The sequence below is a fragment of the Mus musculus genome, chromosome 17 (assembly GCF_000001635.26).
Source record: "Mus musculus strain C57BL/6J chromosome 17, GRCm38.p6 C57BL/6J".
Classification (NCBI taxonomy): domain Eukaryota; kingdom Metazoa; phylum Chordata; class Mammalia; order Rodentia; family Muridae; genus Mus; species Mus musculus.
In genome coordinates, this window is record NC_000083.6 from 68,295,943 (window position 1) to 68,319,427 (window position 23,485).

General features: G+C 43.6%; 1 protein-coding gene across 10 annotated transcripts in view; it reads left to right on the forward strand.

The window, feature by feature from the left end:
* Nucleotides 1–23,485, forward strand: part of L3mbtl4 (L3MBTL4 histone methyl-lysine binding protein) — a 511,181-nt gene that overhangs the window by 23,045 nt on the left and 464,651 nt on the right. For 8 of the 10 annotated variants that reach the window (XR_003952134.1, XM_006524416.3, XM_006524420.2 and 5 more), the window contains exon 2: nucleotides 18,431–18,885. The gene's annotated coding sequence lies outside the window, so the exon portion shown is untranslated. Of the gene's footprint in view, nucleotides 1–11,313; nucleotides 11,378–18,430; nucleotides 18,886–23,485 lie in introns of all 10 variants that reach the window. The other 2 variants (XM_006524417.3, XM_030249845.1) reach the window with 1 other exon arrangement.

A 23,485-nucleotide genomic window follows, 5' to 3' on the forward strand; every position in this document is an offset into this window, starting at 1 on the left:
GTCACTGAGGGGCTGGGCTTTGAGGCTCCTATGCTCAGTGTGGAAGGAGAGCTTACATCTAGCTGAGTAGAGATGATAGTCTCCTGCTGCTGCTTTTGGATCAAGATGTAGAACTCTCAGCTTCTTCTCCAGTACCATGTCTGCCCGGATACTGCCATGCTTCCCTCCATGATGATAATGTGATGAACCTCTGTTCACTTAATCCAGCCCCAATTAAGTGTTTGGCATTATATGAGTTGTCTTGGTCATGGTGTCTCTTCACAGCAATGGCAACCCTAAGTAAGACACCATCTTTTACCCCTATTATTCCTCTGTTTTACTTGTTCAAAAAAACTTTCTGAACAATCAGGTAGGTCCACCTGTTCTGAATGTTGGGTGAGGGATATGCTGGTGACATGCCTTCGTGGAACGTCTCAAAGATGGAACCAAAGATGACGTGGCAGTGAGTTGGGGAGGGACACTCAATGTTTCTGTGACTGACAGAAATTCTCGCATGAAAATGGGATGTTATTGATGAGAATCAGGAAGTCCAATGAGCTTCTGGGCTTTATGTGTGGGTCAGGCATGGTGAGGCCATTTTTCTGGTTAGTGGAAATTCATTGTGACTGATGAGGGGATCCAGAAGCAAACGTGTATAAAATGAGGTTGGAGACCTTGGAGGGGCCTAGAAATATAGACCTATGTGTGACTTAGGAATGCTTTTGGGGTTTTACTTAATGTATAGATGTTGGGAGCCGCCCCCACATTCGCCGTCACAAGATGGCGCTGACATCCTGTGTTCTAAGTGGTAAACAAATAATCTGTGCATGAGCCAAGGGTATTTTATGACTACTTGTACTCTACCTTTCCCGTGAACGTCAGCTCGGCCATGGGCTGCAGCCAATCAGGGAGTGATGCGTCCTAGGCGAAATATAACTCTCCTAAAGAGGGAAGGGGTTTCGGTTTCATTATTGAAGGGGCTTTCGTTTTTGGGGCTGGGCGCTGGGCGCTTGCCCTCCTGGCTCCCAAAGATGTAAGCAATAAAGTTTTGCCGCAGAAGATTCTGGTTTGTTGCGTCTTTCCTGGCCGGGAGTGAGAACACGCTAATAACAATTGGTGCCGAAACCCGGGACGAGAAATTCCGGGACGAGAAAAAACTCGGGACTGGCGCAGGGAAGATCCCTCATTCCAGAACCAGAACTGCGGGTCGCGGTAATAAAGGTTCCCGTAAAGCAGACTGTTAAGAAGGATTCAACTGTATGAATTCAGAACTTTTCAGCTGGGGAACGAGAGTACCCGTAAGTATAGCTTTACGAGGTAAGCCTGGCCTTGAACTTTCTAAGGAAATTCAAGACAGTCTATCAGAAGTAAAGTGGAAAATGTTTGGCCTTGAATTTTTTCTAATGTTAAGAGCCCTTTTGTTCCTTTTCACATGTTATCAGGTGATTAAGATAGGGCTGAAAATTCTGGATGAAATTCAGGGCAATCTATCAGAAGTAAAGCGGGGAGAGAGAGTAGGAACAAAGAGAAAATATGGTACACAAAATAAGTATACAGGCCTTTCCAAGGGTCTTGAACCCGAGGAAAAGTTTAGGTCAGGTAAGAATACCTGGGGAGAGATTAGAAGGAAGGAAAAGAAAAAAGAAAAGAAAAAAGATCGATTAGCGGAGGTCTCTAGGAGATACTCGTCACTAGATGAGCTCAGGAAGCCAGCTCTTAGTAGTTCTGAAGCAGATGAAGAATTCTCCTCTGAGAAAACAGACTGGGAGGAAGAAGCAGCCCATTACCAGCCAGCTAATTGGTCAAGAAAAAAGCCAAAAGCGGCTGGCGAAAGCCAGCGTACTGTTCAACCTCCCGGCAGTCGGTTTCAAGGTCCGCCCTATGCGGAGCCCCCGCCCTGCGTAGTGCGTCAGCAATGCGCAGAGAGACAATGCGCAGAGAGATGCACAGAGAGGCAATGCGCAGAGAGATGCGCAGAGAGGCAATGCGCAGAGAGATGCGCAGAGAGACAATGCGCAGAGAGATGCGCAGAGAGGCAGTGCGCAGAGAGATGCGCAGAGAGGCAGTGCGCAGAGAGACAGTGCGCAGAGAGGCAGTGCGCAGACTCATTCATTCCCAGAGAGGAACAAAAAAAAATACAACAGGCATTTCCAGTCTTTAAAGGAGCCGAGGGTGGGCGTGTCCACGCTCCGGTAGAATACTTACAAATTAAAGAACTCGCCGAGTCGGTCCGTAAATACGGAACCAATGCTAATTTTACCTTGGTGCAGTTAGACAGGCTCGCCGGCATGGCACTAACTCCTGCTGACTGGCAAACGGTTGTAAAAGCCGCTCTCCCTAGTATAGACAAATATATGGAATGGAGAGCTCTTTGGCATGAAACTGCACAAGCGCAGGCCCGAACAAACGCAGCTGCTTTGACTCCAGAGCAGAGAGATTGGACTTTTGACTTGTTAACGGGTCAGAGAGCTTATTCTGCTGATCAAACAAACTACCATTAAAGAGCTTATGCCCAGATTTCTTCCACGGCTATTAGGGCCTAGAAGGCGCTCTCCCGAGCAGGTGAAACCACTGGTCAATTAACAAAAGTTGTCCAGGGACCTCAGGAATCCTTCTCAGATTTTGTGGCCAGAATGACAGAGGCAGCAGAGCGTATTTTTGGAGATTCAGAGCAAGCCGCGCCTCTGGTAGAACAGCTAATCTATGAGCAAGCCACAAAGGAGTGCCGAGCGGCCATAGCCCCAAGAAAGAACAAAGGCTTACAAGACTGGCTCAGGGTCTGTCGAGAGCTTGGGGGACCTCTCAGCAATGCAGGTTTAACGGCCGCCATCCTTCAATCTCAGAACCGCTCCATGGGCAGAAATGATCAGAGGACATGTTTTAACTGCGGAAAGCCTGGGCATTTTAAGAAAGATTGCAGAGCTCCAGATAAACAGGGAGGGACTCTCACTCTTTGCTCTAAGTGTGGCAAGGGTTATCATAGAGCTGACCAGTGTCGCTCTGTGAGGGATATAAAGGGCAGAGTCCTTCCCCCACCTGATAGTCAATCAGCTTATGTGCCAAAAAACGGGTCATCGGGCCCTCGGTCCCAGGGCCCTCAAAGATATGGGAACCGGTTTGTCAGGACCCAAAAAACAGTCAGAGAGGCGACCCAAGAAGACCCACAAGGGTGGACCTGCGTGCCGCCTCCGACTTCCTACTAATGCCTCAAATGAGTATTCAGCCGGTGCCGGTGGAGCCTATACCATCCTTGCCCCCGGGAACCATGGGCCTTATTCTCGGCCGGGGTTCACTCACCTTGCAGGGCTTAGTAGTCCACCCTGGAGTTATGGATTGTCAACATTCCCCTAAAATACAGGTCCTGTGCTCAAGCCCTAAGGGCGTTTTTTCTATTAGTAAAGGAGATAGGATAGCTCAGCTGCTGCTCCTCCCTGATAATACCAGGGAAAAATCTGCAGGACCTGAGATAAAGAAGATGGGCTCCTCAGGAAATGATTCTGCCTATTTGGTTGTATCTTTAAATGATAGACCTAAGCTCTGCCTTAAAATTAATGGAAAAGAGTTTGAAGGCATCCTTGATACCGGAACAGATAAAAGTATAATTTCTACACATTGGTGGCCCAAAGCATGGCCCACCACAGAGTCATCTCATTCATTACAGGGCCTAGGATATCAATCATGTCCCACTATAAGCTCCGTTGCCTTGACGTGGGAATCCTCTGAAGGACAGCAAGGGAAATTCATACCTTATGTGCTCCCACTCCCGGTTAACCTCTGGGGAAGGGATATTATGCAGCATTTGGGCCTTATTTTGTCCAATGAAAACGCCCCATCGGGAGAGTATTCAACTAAAGCAAAAAATATCATGGCAAAGATGGGTTATAAAGAAGGAAAAGGGTTAGGACATCAAGAACAGGAAAGGATAGAGCCTATCTTACCTAATGGAAACCAAGACAGACAGGGTCTGGGTTTTCCATAGCGGCCATTGGGGCAGCACGGCCCATACCATGGAAAACGGGAAATCCAGTGTGGGTTCCTCAATGGCCCCTATCCTCTGAAAAACTAGAAGCTGTGATTCAACTGGTAGAGGAACAATTAAAACTAGGCCATATTGAGCCATCTACCTCACCTTGGAATACTCCAATTTTTGTAATTAAGAAAAAGTCAAGAAAGTGGAGACTGCTCCATGACCTCAGAGCCATTAATGAGCAAATGAACTTATTTGGCCCAGTACAGAGGGGTCTCCCTGTACTTTCCGCCTTACCACGTGGCTGAAATTTAATTATTATAAATATTAAAGATTGTTTCTTTTCTATACCTTTGTGTCCAAGAGATAGGCCCAGATTTGCCTTTACCATCCCCTCTATTAATCACATGGAACCTGATAAGAGGTATCAATAGAAGGTCTTACCACAGGAAATGTCCAATAGTCCTACTATGTGTCAACTTTATGTGCAAGAAGCTCTTTTGCCAGTGAGGGAACAATTCCCCTCTTTAATTTTGCTCCTTTACATGGATGACATCCTCCTGTGCCATAAAGACCTTACCATGCTACAAAAGACATATCCTTTTCTACTTAAAACTTTAAGTCAGTGGGGTTTACAGATAGCCACAGAAAAGGTCCAAATTTCTGATACAGGACAATTCTTGGGCTCTGTGGTGTCCCCAGATAAGATTGTGCCCCAAAAGGTAGAGATAAGAAGAGATCACCTCCATACCTTAAATGATTTTCAAAAGCTGTTGGGAGATATTAATTGGCTCAGACCTTTTTTAAAGATTCCTTCTGCTGAGTTAAGGCCTTTGTTTAGTATTTTAGAAGGAGATCCTCATATCTCCTCCCCTAGGGCTCTTACTCTAGCTGCTAACCAGGCCTTACAAAAAGTGGAAAAAGCCTTACAAAATACACAATTACAACGTATTGAGGATTCGCAGCCTTTCAGTTTGTGTGTCTTTAAGACAGCACAATTGCCAACTGCAGTTTTGTGGCAGAATGGGCCATTGTTGTGGATCCATCCAAACGTATCCCCAGCTAAAATAATAGATTGGTATCCTGATACAATTGCACAGCTTGCCCTTAAAGGCCTAAAAGCAGCAATCACCCACTTTGGGCGAAGTCCATATCTTTTAATTGTACCTTATACCGCTGCACAGGTTCAAACCTTGGCAGCCACATCTAATGATTGGGCAGTTTTAGTTACCTCCTTTTCAGGAAAAATAGATAACCATTATCCAAAACATCCAATCTTACAGTTTGCCCAAAATCAATCTGTTGTGTTTCCACAAATAACAGTAAGAAACCCACTTAAAAATGGGATTGTGGTATATACTGATGGATCAAAAACTGGCATAGGTGCCTATGTGGCTAATGGTAAAGTAGTATCCAAACAATATAATGAAAATTCACCTCAAGTGGTAAAATGTTTAGTGGTTTTAGAAGTTTTAAAAACCTTTTTAGAACCCCTTAATATTGTGTCAGATTCCTGTTATGTGGTTAATGCAGTAAATCTTTTAGAAGTGGCTAGAGTGATTAAGCCTTCCAGTAGAGTTGCCAATATTTTTCAACAGATACAATTAATTTTGTTATCTAAAAGATTTCCTGTTTATATTACTCATGTTAAAGCCCATTCAGGCCTACCTGGCCCCATGGCTCTGAAAAATGATTTGGCAGATAAGGCCACTAAAGTGGTGGCTGCTGCCCTATCATCCCCGGTAGAGACTGCAAGAAATTTTCATAACAATTTTCATGTGACGGCTAAAACATTACACAGTCGTTTCTCCTTAACAAGAAAAGAAGCCCGTGACATTGTTACTCAATGTCAAAGCTGCTGTGAGTTCTTGCCAGTTCCTCATGTGAGAATTAACCCACGTGGTATTCGACCTCTACAGGTCTGACAAATAGATGTTACACATGTTTCTTCCTTTAGAAAACTTCAATATCTCCATGTGTCCATTGACACATGTTCTGACATCATGTTTGCCTCTCCGTTAACCGGAAAAAAAGCCTCACATGTGATTCAACATTGTCTTGAGACATGGAGTACTTGGGGGAAACCCAGACTCCTTAAGACTGATAATAGACCAGCTTATACGTCTCAAAAATTCCAACAGTTCTGCCGTCAGATGGACGTGACCCACCTGACTGGACTTCCATACAACCCTCAAAGACAGGGTATTGTTGAGCGTGCGCATCGCACCCTCAAAACCTATCTTATAAAACAGAAGAGGAAAATTGAAGAGATTTTACCCCGAGCACCAAGAGTGTCTGTGTCTATGGCACTCTTTACACTCAATTTTTTAAATATTGATGCTCATGGCCATACTGCGGCTGAACGTCATTGTACAGAGCCAGATAGGCCCAATGAGATGGTTAAATGGAAAAATGTCCTTGATAATAAATGGTATGGCCCGGATCCTATTTTGATAAGATCCAGGGGAGCTATCTGTGTTTTCCCACAGAATGAAGACAACCCATTTTGGATACCAGAAAGACTCACCCGAAAAATCCAGACTGACCAAGGGAATACTAATGTCCCTCGTCTTGGTGATGTCCAGGGCGTCAATAATAAAAAGAGAGCAGCGTTGGGGGATAATGTCGACATTTCCACTCCCAATGACGGTGATGTATAATGCTCAAGTATTCTCCTGCTTTTTTACCACTAACTAGAAACTGGGTTTAGCCTTAATTCAGACAGCCTTGGCTCTGTCTGGACAGGTCCAGACAACTGACACCATTAACACTTTGTCAGCCTCAGTGACTACAGTCATAGATGAACAGGCCTCAGCTAATGTCAAGATACAGAGAGGTCTCATGCTGGTTAATCAACTCATAGATCTTGTCCAGATACAACTAGATGTATTATGACAAATAACTCAGCTGGGGTGTAAACAAAAGTTTCCGGGATTGTGTGTTATTTCCATTCAGTATGTTAAATTTACTAGGGCAGCTAATTTGTCAAAAAGTCTTTTTCAGTATATGTTACAGAATTGGACGGCTGAGTTTGAACAGATCCTTCGGGAATTGAGACTTCAGGTCAACTCCACGCGCTTGGACCTGTCCCTGACCAAAGGATTACCCAATTGGATCTCCTCAGCATTTTCTTTCTTTAAAAAATGGGTGGGATTAATATTATTTGGAGATACACTTTGCTGTGGATTAGTGTTGCTTCTTTGGTTGGTCTGTAAGCTTAAGGCCTAAACTAGGAGAGACAAGGTAGTTATTGCCCAGGCGCTTGCAGCTCTAGAACATGGTGCTCCCCCTGATATATGGTTATCTATGCTTAGGCAATAGGTCGCTGGCCACTCAGCTCTTACATCTCACGAGGCTAGTCTCATTGCACGGGATAGAGTGAGTGTGCTTCAGCAGCCCGAGAGAGTTGCACGGCTAAGCACTGCAGTAGAAAGGCTCTGCGGCATATATGAGCCTATTCTAGGGAGACATGTCATCTTTCATGAAGGTTCAGTGTCCTAGTTCCCTTCCCCCAGGAAAAACGACACGGGAGCAGGTCAGGGTTGCTCTGGGTAAAAGCCTGTGAGCCTAAGAGCTAATCCTGTACATGGCTCCTTTACCTACACACTGGGGATTTGACCTCTATCTCCACTCTCATTAGTTGGGTGGCCTATTTGCTCTTATTAAAAGGAAAGGGGGAGATGTTGGGAGCCGCCCCCACATTCGCCGTCACAAGATGGCGCTGACATCCTGTGTTCTAAGTGGTAAACAAATAATCTGCGCATGAGCCAAGGGTATTTTATGACTACTTGTACTCTACCTTTCCCGTGAACGTCAGCTCGGCCATGGGCTGCAGCCAATCAGGGAGTGATGCGTCCTAGGCGAAATATAACTCTCCTAAAGAGGGAAGGGGTTTCGGTTTCATTATTGAAGGGGCTTTCGTTTTTGGGGCTGGGCGCTGGGCGCTTGCCCTCCTGGCTCCCAAAGATGTAAGCAATAAAGTTTTGCCGCAGAAGATTCTGGTTTGTTGCGTCTTTCCTGGCCGGGAGTGAGAACACGCTAATAACATATAGACATGCTTTTTATGCCCAGAGCAGAAGAATGGTGAGTTCTCAGCCGGACTGAGACCTTGGAAGTAGATGTCTTTGAACCTTCAAGTTCATTGCCTACACATAGACTCCTATTGTTCCCTGAATTTGTTACATCTGCCAGCTTTTTGGAGAAGGTCACTGCTCCTGTCTCTTCTTTCTCCCGGTCCTGCTTGGTTCTCCCAGGTTCTCTTCTGTGCTCTATGCTTCCTCACTTTGGTTGTTACAGTTAAGCTATCCCAATCTCATTATATATATCAATATGTTTGACTGCCTCCTAAGAGTCGGGCATTATTCCAAGTGCTTAAGCCCCATTCCTATTTACAGTATATTAACCATGACAGATGAATAAAGCAGTCATGATGAGATGTGCCAAATACCACTGTAAGGGATATTTCTGTCTATGAACATATTCCTTGATCTTCCTGGGAAGTGGGTAGGAATTCCCAGGATGCTTCCTAGAAGGTAATGTTTGAGACCTGACAGGCCAGTGTTGGAAGCTGGAAGTGGGAGGGTGTGAGAAAAGAGTCAGCAGGTTGGTTTGTGTGTGTGTGTGTGTGTGTGTGTGTGTTTCCTTTTTTTTGGCTGCCGTTTTTGGCTGTTGTTAGAGATGGCTGGTGGTTTGAATCAGAATGGCCCCTCCAGGCTGAAACATTTGAATGCTTGCTCATAAGAGTGTAGCACTACTTGACAGAAATTAGGAGATATGGCCTTGTTGGAGGAAGTCTGTTATTAGGGGTGGGTTTGGGGGCCCAGTGTCCCTCTCTTACTACTGTCTACCAATCTGCATGTAGAACTCTCAAACTACTTCTCTAGCACCATGACTGGCTACATCTCACCATGATTCCCACCATGATGACAATGGCTTAAACCTCTGAACTGTAAGCCAGCCACAGTTAAATACCTTCCTTTATAAGAGTTGCCATGGTCATGGTGTCTCTTCATAGCAATAGGATACTGAAACTAGTGTTAAGTTTTGCGTCTGAAATATCCCACAGGCTCTTGATTTGATCCCACGCTGTCCAGATGATGGTGCTGTCCTAGGAAGCTATTAAGTACATGGAAGTGAGGATGGCTGGTCATTGCAAAGCACCATCCTCTCAGCCACAGGGCCACCATAGTCATGAACTCAGCTGCACCACCACAGTCAAGCCCAGGGACTGTTGAAATTCCCTCTTACAAAAATAGGATGGAGATGGCCATTGGGACCCTCACCTGAGTAGCCAGCCATTGCTCCCAGTCATTTGTGTGCATTCTGCCTTGATTGCATGTGATCTTAACAGTTGCAAGGAGGCACTTGAATATATAGACTGTTGAAGACAGAGAGGGGACTCCATTTTTATCAGTTCTGGAAAAGTAGTCCTCCATGCTTAGTGAAAACTTTACAGTGTGGCCCCTTTGGGTTGCCTATACTTTTATTGGTAACCCCTTATGGATGCTCTGTGAAGAAGCCTCATTGGTTCTATAGGGTGAACTGTGACAGGCTGTACTTTGATTTGCTTTTAGGGCCTTAGGAGGCTGGGCAGATGTTGGTTACCCCTCTTCGCTGGGGACAGAACTTGAACAACTCTGGAGAGAGTGGATCACCAGAGGTGGAGATTTTTGAGGGTTCTTGCTTGAATATCAGTGTGAGCCCTGTTCTCTGTTTTGTGGTCCTCAGTGATATGAATGTTCTGTTCCACATTCTTACAACTATGACATGATCTGAGTTGTCCCACCATGCCTTCCTCATCATGATGACCTGAGTCTTTTCTCCTAAGATCATTAGTAATAATTGTTACCTTTACACAGCCTGAATTTTCTGAGAGGTAGTCTTAATGGAAGACTCTCTAGAACATATTGGCTCATGGAGGATTGTCTTGTTTATGTTAGTTGAGGCAGGAAGACCCACCTCTGCCCTCATATGTGGGCAGTACTGTTCCATGGGATGGGCCCTAGACTGCCTGGAAAAGAGAGAAGGAGTTGAGCAGAAATCATGCATGCATAGTCATTCTCTACTCTTAACCGCATGATGGACAGGCTAGCTGCTTTAAGTCCCAGATGCCTTGCCTGCCTTCCCCATAGTGATGGATGGTAACCAGGAATTGTGAAGTAAAATAAAGCCTTTCTCTCTAAGCTGCTTTCTCAAGATGTGATTCTTCATCACAGCAAGAGTAAATAAAACCAAGACACCGCCTTTAAGTTGTTTCCGCCAGTTATTGTGATTCCAGCAACATAGAATTAACCAATACAGTTGGTTTTCTGTAAGACCTGAGATCAGAAAGCAACTTGCAAACCAACATAGTCTGGGCTTGTCCTTAGCAAAGTGGAGGCACATCTGTCCTGTCTTCTTCCTTGGCTGCTCGAGGTCATGCTCCTATCACCAGTAGCAACTCAGAGAAGAAGTTCAGAGCAGTCATCAGCTTCAGAGGAGACAAAAGCTCACTGGTTTCAGAGGACACAACAGGTAACAGTAGCAGATAAGAAAGCACGCGGGATGTGAACTGTAATTGGATTCAGAACCCATTTGGGTTGTGACAAGTGTAAACACAAAATTGAGAGACGTGGCCTTTGTGAGAAGGAAAAAGCTTCCAGAAGAGAGGGGAAGGAACGCAAGCACAGAATAAGGTCGGGGACTGCAAAGGACAGTGTTAGTGCGAGCAGGAAACAAAAGGAAAAGAGAGAGAGATTCCTCACTGATTTGACCTACCACCATGGCACACATTTCTAAGGAGAGGGCTAATAAACTATTAAGACTTAAAAGAAATATAGTTGGATATGGATTTTATTTAATATTGAATTACTTGTAAACCTTATGTCTAACTATATTTCCACAGAGTTCACTCTTCTTTATAAATTCCATTTGGTCTTGTGTTTTAATATTGGTAGTAAGAACCAATAACTGAAGAGTTGGTGCTGAAGGAGCTGATGGTGGGAGGTATGAGAGGGGCTTAGTGGGAAATGGCATCCTTAGTATGTGGGAGGCAGTCATGACACAGATGGGGTGTAGTTTATAGCTTTCCACTGGGAGCAGGACTGACTGAGGAAGGGAATACAACGTAATGCCCGGTCTTAACTCACCACCCTGAGGGTTTGAATTTAACTGTGATCATTGTAGTTTTAAATGAAATGATAGACAATGTCACCTGCTTTTCAGTTAAGACAGCTCTTTGTATTTAACTTTCCCATAAATATATGATGACTCTCTGTACAGTAAACACTGTCCAGCCAGGAGCTATGGACTTTGCTGCAAATGAACATAGCCCCAAACCTGCCCTTTTTTGCAAATGAGTAAGTGTTATAGAACATTTTGTTTTTCAGGAACTTATAAAGTGTAGCCAAGAGCCTGAGAACTGAGCTGGACCTCCATTCTTTATGTTTTGAGGTAAGGTCTTGGTTAAGTTGCCCAGGCTAGCCTTATCTCACTGTACATCTCAGGTTCACTTTGAACTTGCAATATGTATGTGTATGTGCGTGTGTATCTTTGTACATGTGTGCATATATGCATGTGTGTGTTTGCACATGTGTGCAGACATGCATGTATATGTGTGTGTGTGTGTGAGTGAGTGTGTGTGTGTGAGTGTGTGTGTGTGTGTGTGTGTGTGTGTGTGTGTGTGTGTGTGTATTAGGAAGCTTCTTACAGTAGTAAGCAGGTTTCCATATGACTTCTTCAAAGGTTCTTTACCCCAATAGTATTGCTTCCTCTGTCCTAACCCCCCCAATCCTCCACTGCATTTTAGCTCTTCCTGTTTCATTAATTCCCTTTAAACTTTTATACCCCACTTCCTATCCCCACTCCCCATCTCCTAATTTCTTTACCTTTGGATGCAGCATGTGATCCAGCTATCCCACTCTCAGACATGTAACTGAAAGACTGTCCTTCTTTAGCAATACCTGCTCATCTATGTTCGTTGCTACTCTCTGCACACTAGCCAAGGAAGTCATATACTGAGGAATGGATGATAACAATAGGATGCTTTTACACTCCCGAATATTGTCCAGCCCTTAAGAGAAATGAAGTTATAGAATTTTCAGGTACACACATGGAACTGGGCAAGTTTTGAGCCAACCCATAAAGATGAAGGTGCTAGGTTTTTTGTTTGTTTGTTTGTTTGGTTGGTTTGTTTTTCCTCTTGTGTGCTTGTTAACTCTGAATCTTCAGAGACACACATTTCACTCGGAACACTCACAGAGGTCAGTCTATTGCTACTGGTTTCTAATGGTTTGTAGAACTGTCACATAGTGCATTTCTTTCCTTTTGTTGCTGACATCTGGGCTAAAGTGAAGAGTTTATAAATAAGGCCCAGATTGTAATTTCTTCTTTTACTTCCTCTGGGATTGCCCTGCTGTGACTCACTAGAAAATCAATTTTGCTCAGTGACTAATCTGTTTAATATAGTGCTAGCTTGCCTAACTCTGGCCTGGATCCTTGTGTTACAGATTATCACAATCTGGATAGAGGGACTTCAGTTTATACTTTGTCAAATCTCTAAACCCCTTCTGTGTGTGGAAGGCTGTGCAGTTTAGAGTCGAGCGGTTGACATTATTTGAATGGAAGTATGTATGGAAAGGACCTCAAACCTGCTGGAGGATGCTCATACTGCTTCAGCCAGGGCTGTATGTGAGACAAGCTGTCCAATTCCCAGTGTGGGTAGGGTTGCTGAGATAAGGATGTGCAAACTGGATGTCTTCCCAGAATCTGCAGTCGCACGTCTGTGGCATACCCTCATTATTTCCCTCGGAGGTTTCCCCACCTCAGTCTTGTGAGGATGGAGGGAACAGCGCTTGAATGCAGACATGATGAAAGACCAGATGCAGATGTTATTCTCACTATTCTCCATTCAGAATGATGCTGTGCTAACTGAAAAATAATGCATGTTTAAGTGTGCTTTGCAACAATAAAGCACTTAATGGCTTTAGAGTGTCATCCTCCTTGGAGAGGTTATTGAATTTAAAACTTTGTTTCCATTATTTACAAAATGCAATTATCATAGGTTACATTCTTAATGGAAATAGGTTTTAAGTGAAAAAACTTGAAGCCAGGTGGTACTTTCTCTTTTCCTTTATTTTTTGAAACAAACAAACAAACAAACAAACACAATCAGACTAAACATTGAAACAATATACATATTTTCAGAAATTATGTGTCCATCCACTGGCTTCTAATTAGAATGATTATAATTTAATGTATATGACAATATACTTTGATACTGATGTGAAACAGTAAGCTAGGAGATGTAAAATGAGATTGTCTTGTGCAAACCACCAATAGTGTAAAACAAAACAAAACAATAATAGCAAAACAAAAACCTCCAACTTGTTGACATTGTAGAGAAAGAGTAAATTAAAAAAAAAACCTGCAAAATCTATTTAAAATTGAAGTGAATTGGGCCGATCTACAAATTTACTTTTTATAGTAATAACAAATTAATGTATTAAGTGGTTAATGCTGCAGGAATGCTGGCAGAAAACATGGTGCCTGTCAGAGGTGGAACTCATAGCAAACCAGACATAGAGCATCATGTGACTTTCTTATGTTCCACAAGCATCCATGCATGTACAAGGCAGAGCTGAACTACGTCCGTGTGATTTTTGCCTCATACTCGAGGGAGGGGTCTCTACCACGATCCCAGCATGCAGCAGGGACTTAGGATTGTCACAGTTTGTCCTGGCTGATATTTATTGACAACTTGATGCAACTTAGAGTCCCTTGAGAAGAAAGAGTCTCGATTGCGGGGCGTTTTCCAGATCAGATGAATCTGTGGCCATGTCTCTGGGAAATTGTCTTGCTTGGTGATTGTGGGAGGGTTCCACCCACGGTGGAAAATGCCACTCCTTGGCAGGCTGACCTTGACTGTATCAGAACAGGATGCGCATGAGCCACAGGGAGCAAGCCAGTAAATATATTCTTCTGCACCTCTGCTTCCGTGCTCCTGATGTGGCTTCTCCTACTGTAGCATCTAAGCTACATATCTGAAGTTGTTGTTAACCAGGGTGGTTTTTTTTTTTTTTTTCATTTTTTAAATCCTTTATTTATTTATTTATTTATTTACTTACTTACTTACTTACTTACTTTACACTCCAGATTTTATTCCCCTCCCAGTCTACCCTCCAACTGTTCCACATTCTATACCTTCTCCTTACCCCCCTGTCTCCACAAGGATGTCTCCACCCCTTTACACCCCATCTCACCAAACCTCTAAACTCCTTGGGACCTCCATTCTCTTGAAAGTTAGGTACATCTTCTCTGACTGAACCCAGCAGTCCTCTGCTGTATATGCGTTGGGGGCCTCATACCAGCAGGTGTGCGCTGCCTGATTGGTGGTCCAGTGTCTGAGAGATCTCAGGAGGTCATTAACCAGGGTGTTTTATCCCCTGTTGCTTTTGCTCCCTGTGTTTAGCATAGTGACAGAAAACAAATTAGGACCTGGCTTTCCAGAAAAAACAAACTAATAGAACACACATAGTCCAGCCCCCATGCATGCACGTACATGAGCATCCATATATATATGCAAGGGAGATATATTAGTCAGGGTCTCTAGAGTCACAGAACTTATGGAATGTCTCTCTATATTAAGAGAAATTATTAGGATGACTTACAGTTCTGCAGTCCAACTAACCCAAGAATGGGCAGCTGTGGATGGCAAGTCCAAGGATTTAGTAGTTGCTCAGTCCCATGAGGCTGGGGGTTTCAGCCAGTCTTCTGTCTAAGCTGGAATCCTAAAGAAGTAGGGTCCAACAGATGTGCTGGCAGTAAGTGCAGGCAGGTGAAGAGTGAGCTCCCAAGTGTATTGGGGTTCCTGGAAGCCCAGTATTAGAGTGTGCATTCAATGAACTGTGTGCGTTTGGTGGGGCTGGCGACCTCTGAACCCCCATACTTGTTTTGCACTTGCTCTCACTTACATTTTCAGAGCTACGCTCTGGGTCCTCTGCTGCATACTCCGATCCACTATGTTTCAGCTCATCCGTTAAGCGACAATAGGCCAGGGCTGGCAAACTACAGTCAAATGGCCAATGTGGCATGACCTTGTTTTGTAAATATATATTCACAGGCACACTGATACACAACCACCTACATTGGTTTGCTGGTTTTTACTCTGATCACTCTAGGGACAGGGAGAAACAGCTATACAGAAACCTACATGGCCCCTTAAGCCTGTCTCTTCTGGCATGATGGTGTACACCTTTGATCTCAGCCTAGGAAAGGCAGAAGCAACATTCCCTCTCACCACACTTAATAATACTTTGCACATCCACTCGTTTTCCTGAAAACTTTATTATTTCATTTTTCTTAATATTTAATTCCAGCACTCAGGAGGCAAAGACCGGCAGATGTTTATGATTTCTAGGCTAGCTTGGTCTACACAGCAAGCAGAACAGCCAAGGCTATGTAGTGAGACCCCTGTCTCAAACAAACAAACAAACAAACAAACAAACAAAAACAAAACCTCAAACAAACAAGCAAAAAGTGTACACATGCAATATGTGTGTAATGGTATAACTGTGGGTCTATAAATCTAGAAAGGAGACAAAGAGGAGGTAGCGTTAGGTTATAAGGGAAGATGGAGATGGACAGAAGGGCACATGGGACATGGAAGGAGAACAAAATCAGGAGCTGACGGAGTTTATGAGGGCAAGATGGGGAAGCCATGCGGGTGGGATAAGGGAAGGGTAGCCACAAAGACATACTTAGTTTGAAAATATCGTTATGGTATATTTAGCACATTATTTGTTGATTTAAAATATAAAAGTACAATAGAAATGCCTTCTTTGATGTGCATTTGATGACTGGGCAGTGAGCATCTCTGTGCCGGTGAGATGCTGATAACAGAACTCCTATCCTCAGTCAGGTACATGTCTATAGTATATCTTACAGTGTGCATGTGCGTGCTCGAGTGTGTGTGTGTGTGTGTGTGTGTGTGTGTGTGTGTCTGTGATGGCGCATGCATGAGCGTGCATGTGGAGGGGGCATTCTAACCCCAAAGAACTCAACTAGGAGGCACCCAAAGGTAGGAAGAGATGAGCCAGATCTTTATCTGAGTGTGCCTTAGTCTCTTGCTCTTCAGCAATGTGCTTGGCATCACATACAAACCTCCATGACTGCATCCCTCTCAGCTACAATCAGGGATGCTCGTCTATCTTTACTGGGTGTCTGAGATGGGAGGAAACATCGCCTGCTCTTGCCTTTCGCCTGTATGCATACCACACAGAGCTGGATAGGAGGCTTTGTTTCGTACAGTCACCCTGACAAAGGTCAGATATTCCATTTGGTGTTGGGTGACAACCATCAGCATTTCATGGGTCCTTTGGAGGCTGGTTGTCATTTTTCCAAGTTCTCACTTTGTATAAGCTTTTCCTTTGTAGGAGAGGCCCAGAACCCAGGGACCATGTGACATCAAACCATTGTGCTGTGCTTCTTATATTGTTCCTCTGTCAGTGTGCCTTCCACTAGCCATTGTCCTGAGAGTGCCCGCCAGCAGGCTGAACAGAACAGCACCCCTCCAGTGGCAGGCTGGAGCCACTCTTTCCTTTTCAACTCTCTTTAGCACTTTTCGTACTCTCCAGGTGCCGCTCTCTACTTTATATTCTATAGCCAACTTCTACTAGTCAGATTCTGGGCTAGCCCATGTCCCTAAACTTGGTGGCAAAAGCCTTTTGCTTGCTGAGTTAGCCTCCTGACCCTGCTTTGGCTATCACAAAGTCAAACCATTCCAAAGACTCTGAAGCTGTGGGCTGATAGTAATCACATGATAAGCAGCTGTTTAGCTGCAGCTGTTATTCTTTAACAGGTGTTGTCTCCAGGACAGCCATAAATCCAGTGGATGACCATGTCATTTGTACTTTGTTATGGAAGTTACTGGAATGGGGTGCATGTTAAGTCTTGAGCAATGACGGCCTGGTGTTTTCCCTCTGATCATTTTGACCGTGGAAAGCATTTAAAAAGTTAATATTAACTATAACTCTTTTTCCCCATTGATTGATTGATTGATTGATGGTTTACTTTACATCCTGATTGCCGGCCCCCTCCTCCCAGTATCCCCCTTATAAAGTCCCTCCCCGATTCCACATTTTCTTCTCCTGTGAGAGGGTGGAGGACCCTCTCGGGCTTTCTCCACCCTGGCACATCAAGTCTTTTTAGGGCTAGGTGCACCTTTCTCCCACTGAGGCCAGACAAGGCATCAATCAGTTAGGGGAATGGATTCCACAGCCAGGTTATAGCTTTAGGGACAGCTCCTTGAAGAGACCACCCCCCCGAAACCAGGCATAACCCCCAATAGAGGGATAAGGACACCCACCCACTCACAAAACTCAAAATTTGTCCTATCTATAAGAAATGCAGGGACAAAGATAGCGTGAAGACTGAGGGAATGGCCAACCAATCACTGGCCCAACTTGAGACCCATCCCAGGGGCAAGCAACAATCTCTGGCACTATTAATGATGCTCTGTTATGCTGGGAGACAGGATCCTAGCATAGCTGTCCTCTGAGAAGCTCCACCCAGCAGCTGACTGAAACAGATGCAGAAACAGCCAAACATTGGATGGAGTTCTGGCAGTCTTATGGAAGAGTTGGGAAAGGATTGAGGGCCCTGGAGGGAATGGGTACCCCACAGGAGGACCAACAGTGTCAACTAACCTAGATCCTTAGGGCTCTCAGAGACTGAATCACTAACCTAAGGCTAACTCTTAATCATAGAAGAATTGTAGAAAGCTAATAATTAATGGATGTATGTGATGGACGAGAGGAAGGCATTCTCCTAAGCTCAGCATGTTAATGGTGGCATGTTAAGAGTGGCTACTGGGGATTGTTGAGTCCATTCAAGAAATTACCTGAAGGGTCTTGGGGTCATGGAGATGTGTTCTCAAAAGGGGTCGTATGATTTGCCTGTCTCCCCTGGTTTGAGATGCAATTTCTCCTACATGTTTTCTGGCCATGGTTTGACGCCATTATCCTCACTAGAGACCAAACCAGTCCATCTCTAATCCTGTACTTAGCTAAAGTTTTAGCTAAACAAACAAACAAACAAACAAACAAACAAACAAACCCTCTTCTTTTTGTAAAGTGACCTGCCTTGGTTGTTTTGTCATAGAGCTGTAAAGATAAGGCAGAGTATTTTCTTCCCTTTGTATGATTTACTTTTGGAGTTCAGAGATATTATGATGACATGGTATTCCTTGAGTTGCTCAAAAAATTAGCCTTTTTCTTTTTTAATAAAATCTTCTTCCAAATAATTCCTCTCAACACTTGGTATTGAATTCACACCTTCCTGTTTTGCAGGCTTTGGGGTTCTGTATACAAAGGGGGTGGGCATGAGAACAGATACGGTAGTGCTGTGCTTTAGCTTGTTGGGCGAAGCTGAGAGGGTGTAGAAAACTGTGAAGAAAATATTTTTTTTTTGAACATGAAAGCTACTTTGAATGTTTTTTTTTTTTTCTAGATATGGAGGGGATCTAGAATCTGACAGTGGCCTTACCTCAAAGTGCTTTATCTGGGAACAGTCTGCCTTTCGACAAGTCACTTCCAGAACATTCTAAGGAACTGGCACATGCCGTTGCACCCAGGCAGAGAGTGAGATAAGAACGCGCTGGAGACTGTCTTGTATTCAGCCTTCAAGAAACTTTTGCAAGATTGTCTCATTTAGTAGGAAAAGCCACATGCACAAACTAGCAGTCTTCCCCGGGACCAGAGGAGAGAGCAGAACTGATGCTGTGTGCTCTCACCCACCAGAGTGCCGCAAGCCAGTTCCCAGCTCCAGCTACCAGTTTCCAGGAAGAACACGCTGTCTGAGCAGGGAGGACTTGGGGAGAGAGTTTCTTCAGAATCCACTTAAGTTTAAGATGGTGTCTGGAGGCCTGTGAACCTCCACTTGGCCTTCACAGTGACTGCTTCTAGGTAAGTGTCAGTGTTGGATCTCTGTTTCTGTTTACTGGAGGCTGAGGAATGCTCTGGGTAATGGTGAGGGAGTCAATGTTTTGGCCACCTCGGAAAGGCGGCTCTCAGGCTAAGTACCGATAAGGAAGGGTAGTTTCTGGAGTAAGCACTGGGGGCCTGGTCTTCTGGCTTTTCTCTCAGGAACCTGTGGTGGGTACCTTTGTCTTTGCAAACTGTTCAGCTAGAGGAAGAAGAGGAAGAGGAAGAGAAGGAGGTGTTTTCTGCCTCACTGGGGCTTGGAGAAGGTTTTCTGACAGGTTGTGCTGTTTCTTCCTTTGTCATGAGAGGTCATTTGTACAGAGTATGGCTTCTGCAGCTGGAGTAGGAGATCTGTGGATAAATGGAGACTCATGGATTCCTCTAGAGTGCCTGGCTCTTAGAATAAGGCGGATCCTCATATTGTACAAATGTCTTGGCAAACTCTGTTCAGCTAGGTTCTAGCAGGCATTTGAGGTTGTAGTAGTTTCACTTTATGACGTTAATTAGCTACATGAATATTAATTAGTATCATGAACATACATATATGTTTATATATTTATTTATAAATTTTTCCCTGGGCTCTCTTTCATGTGTTTCTTTTTATTATTGCTATTCTGAAGATAACACTATTTAAAGATGTGAATCTTTTTGTCTTCATTATTCAGTGACACGCTGAACACTTTCAGATGTGGAAAGATGACCTTCAAGTAGACATTTATGATACCATGGTCTTTATCCATTATGGCATTTACTGCTATTCTTTATTAGGGACTATAGTATTTCATGGGTGTTTAATGAAGACGGTCCTGACCTTATGTGGACAGCAATGTCCGTTTATTATTATATCAGGAGATGAATGCTGTTAGGAATTAAGTCTGGACTGTCCCTGGCAAGCTCTCATTCTGAACATTTTGTTCCTGGTCAGTGGCTATGTTGGGATTTTCTGAAAACTGAGAATGGAGTCTAGTTGGAGAAAGTAAATCAATGGAGATAAAACTGGCCTGTTGAGTCTGCCCATCTCTCTTTGTGCTCTCTGGCCTGCTGTGGTAGGAATAGTCTCTGTCACGTGACTCAGAAGCCATCTCTGAGCAGTTGCAACATGCCTTCCTTGTGACAGGCTGTACCCTCAGAGACCCCGTGACACCAAATCATCCATCCTTCCATTAACTGATCTCTATGAAGGGATCCTAAGTTCATATGTAATTTTTTTTATTAGGTATTTTCCTCGTTTACATTTTCAATGCTATCCCAAAGGTCCCCCATACCCACCCCCCCCAATCCCCTACCCACCCACTCCCCCTTTTTGGCCCTGGCATTCCCCTGTACTGGGGCATATAAAGTTTGCAAGTCCAATGGGCCTCTCTTTGCAGTGATGGCCGACTAGGCCATCTTTTGATACATATGCAGCTAAAGACAAGAGCTCCTGGGTACTGGTTAGTTCATATTGTTGTTCCACCTATAGGGTTGCAGTTCCCTTTAGCTCCTTGGGTAATTTCTCTAGCTCCTCCACATATGTAATTTTTAACAGAACAGAATTAAAGGTTAAAGCTGCATTCTGTCAGCTAGCCCACAGGTAGTTGGATTTGCCAGAGGAGGTAATGGTTTTTCTTCCCATGGTTGAGTAAAGAAACACATCCCACTTGCTGTGACCCTGGTATGGTGACCTTGGCCAAGGCTGTGTGGTCTTTTCCAGATTTTGAATGCATATGTTCAGCTTCCTCTTGATTTAATTCAGGCGAGCAAACTTACTGGGCTCAATTCAGTTTAGGGAATTTTGACTACATGGGTACTAAAGGCAGGATCTGGTGTTTCTAGGAGAAGTGGTGATAATGTGAAGATTCTCTTCCTCAAAAAAAAAAAAAAACAGCACTTCAAGTGCTTTGTAAAGAGATGACTTCAATTTTTTTTCTGAGGAGGAGAAAGGAGCAGATGAGCTGATTTATGCTAGGAGGTGGTAGGGTGGATTTCATTATTTATTTGATTTTATGCACTGTTCTTGCTTTGTGGATTCTTTTTTTTTCTTTATCTAGAATCAGACAATTCAAAGCACACAGTGGTCACTGCCTTATCATTGTGAGAAAAGTCTGTGCAATTTTAAAACCACAATTAAACTGTTTAATTTCAAGTGGAAAGTTGAGAATAGAAATCTCCTGCTTTTTCTTCTCCTGGGAGAAGCAAGCAGACAGAGTAATTTAAAGTCAGTGCAAATTAGTGTAAACTCTTATCTAGTACACTTACGGTTAGTGTGTGTAATGTTCTTTTCAGTATTTTTAAGTCATGACGGTAAAGGGAAACAGCAACTCTTTAGACTGCTGTTGGATATGTATTTCTTTATCAGTTTGTCTCCTGTTTTGATTGTATAGAGCAGAGTGTTTACATACTCTGTGCTTATGTATTTTAAAATCTTTAATGTTTCTCCATGGGAATTAGCATTTGTCACAAACATGTTACATGAAATTTCCTTACATCATCATACAACCTTACGTCATCATGCGATTGTCTCTGTTTCTAACAAATCCTTTTGATGGTAATGGTGATTACATTGACCCTGGGCACAAATATTTATGCCTAGATTGTAGAAGATCATAAACACACATAGTAGAAGCCACAAGAGTAAGCATTTTGAAAACCACATTATACTTATGTTTGCTTGCCATACTACATTTAAAAAAGCTATTCTCATATTAGTGTCATGTTATCATTTTTTTTTAATTCCGAGGATGTTAACTGTGACTTTTGTATCACTGCATTTGAAATATACGTTATCAACCTCTGTTGTTTAGTTCTTAAAGACTTAGCTACTGAAGTCCGAAGATTAGAGTTATGAAGCTACTGGGTATTACAGAGAAAAAAAATATGATTAGATTCAACTTTGAAGTATTAGAATTAATCCTACTTAACTTAAAAGGTGCCATACAAATACTGTATTTTATCATGCTATAGTGTAAATTTATGTTAAGCCTAACTTTAAAAGGTAATTTAATTTTATCAGTTTAACTCTTCACTGGCAAATGAGTTGAAAAGAAAATATACCTGATCAACCCTGAAGCTGTTACTTTTGAGCAGAGGGCCCCTGTTCCTGTAAAGATAAAATAGTAGCAGCTGACATCCTGAAGCTATTGTCCCTGGACTCTGTGATGCCATTGAAAATTGTTGAGGTGGTCAGAGGTATATTTAAGAAATGTGGTATACATTTCTATAAGTTTATACTTGATAAGTGATTAAGATACAAATAACAGTGTGTACCATGTGATTTAACAGAGTAGGCTCAATATTTTCTGAAGTGTGATCATGTCTTAAGTTCTTCGATGTATGGCCTCATAGGAGAGAGTGATTTTGTGGGCCTGCTTCTGCATTCAGTAGGTTGTATTTGGTGCCCATTGAGGTATAGTTTAAATCCAGACAGGTTTGGATGACAAGGGCAGCGGGGAGAGCCTGGGACCCCTTCAAGGTACAGGGAGAGCACATGCCAGAGCATGAGTTGACAGTCCTTTTTTAGGCGTTGCCATGAAGACACATCCTTTGTTTCCCCTCCCCCTTCTTCATAGATTAGAATGGCCATCACTGGGAAGAGAGGCCCCTTGGTATTGCAAACTTTATATGCCCCAATACAGGGGAATGCCAGGGCCAAGAAGTGGGAGTGGGTGGGTTGGGAGCAGGGCGAAGGAGGGTATAGGGAACTTTTGGGATAGCATTTGAAATGTATATAAAGAAAATATCTAATAAAAAAACAAAAAAAGAAATGGATGATGATGGCGACCACGAGAAGCCATGTAAACTCCCTGGAGCAAAGTTAGCTCATCTCGAAGTCTGTGTGGTCTCCTTCCCAACAACTGTGAAAACCATTTGCTCTGGGATCCACATTAGCATAATCAGTCAAGTGGCACACAAGTCCCAGACTGCCTGGATGCCAAGCCCCCTTGCTTACTTATGGCTCCAGTGGCCTTGAAGTTGACACATTAAGCCATTTCCTGGTCTTTCTCAGTTTCAGTCTATTCTTCCCTGTAGGCTAGTGGTAGTCCCTGTTTCTTGGACTAGTGAGCGAGATGATTCATAGAAGTACTTCATATAAAAAGTTTTAAAGCCTGCCGTATAGAAAGCACTTAGCAGGCCGGCCATTGTCTTCTTGTCATCTCTGGGTTTCTGAGAGCAGCTTTGCAGGCATGTCCTTGCTTTGTCACATGCTCAGTGTGCTGTGTGATACAGTCTTTAGTGTCCTTTCCTTGATGGCCTGAATTCGTGTTAGAGCATCATGGCGGTGGTGTGAGAAGGCATGGGTTCTGGAAGCACACCTGGGTGTCCGAGAGCCCCGGGTTGGGTGGCAGGAGGTGAGTGGACAGGGTCTGTGTGTAGATGTTTTAGCTGTGGGTTTCTATACGCGACTTTGTTGGCAAAAAAAGGCTTCCAAGGTTAAACAGAGTGAGAAATCCTCTTGCTGTTAACGGCCACAATTTACCAGCTGTGAAAATGGAGACTTGGTTGGTTTTTGATGATTTTTTCTCTTACTTGTTTTTGCACTAAGGATAAAATGTCTGTGTCTAACATTTAACTTTGTCCCTGACATTTGCTCTAGGCCATTATC